The sequence below is a fragment of the Crocuta crocuta genome, unplaced genomic scaffold (assembly GCF_008692635.1).
Source record: "Crocuta crocuta isolate KB4526 unplaced genomic scaffold, BGI_CrCroc_1.0 scaffold334, whole genome shotgun sequence".
Taxonomy (NCBI): Eukaryota; Metazoa; Chordata; class Mammalia; order Carnivora; family Hyaenidae; genus Crocuta; species Crocuta crocuta.
Window position 1 is genome coordinate 5,307,799 of NW_027533260.1, and position 237 is coordinate 5,308,035.

General features: G+C 37.6%; 1 protein-coding gene across 2 annotated transcripts in view; it reads right to left on the reverse strand.

Moving 5' to 3' along the window:
• The window catches only part of GEMIN7 (gem nuclear organelle associated protein 7), a 12,679-nt gene that overhangs the window by 6,603 nt on the left and 5,839 nt on the right, over nt 1-237 (reverse strand). The gene's annotated exons all lie outside the window — the stretch shown is intronic.

The window sequence follows — 237 nt, forward strand, 5'->3', positions numbered from 1 at the left end:
TGACAGCTCAGAGCCTGGAGCCTGCTTTGGATTCTGTGTCTCCCTCTCTTTCTGCCCCTTCCCTGCTCAGTCTCTGACTCTGTCTCTCAAAATAAAATAAAGACATAAAAAAACAAAACAACAACAACAACAACAAAAAAACCTTACTTTTTGGGACACTGAAATTTCAATTTTATAACATTTCATGCACCACAACAATTTCTCAAAGTCTTCTGAGCCCTTAAAAATGTAAAGCTT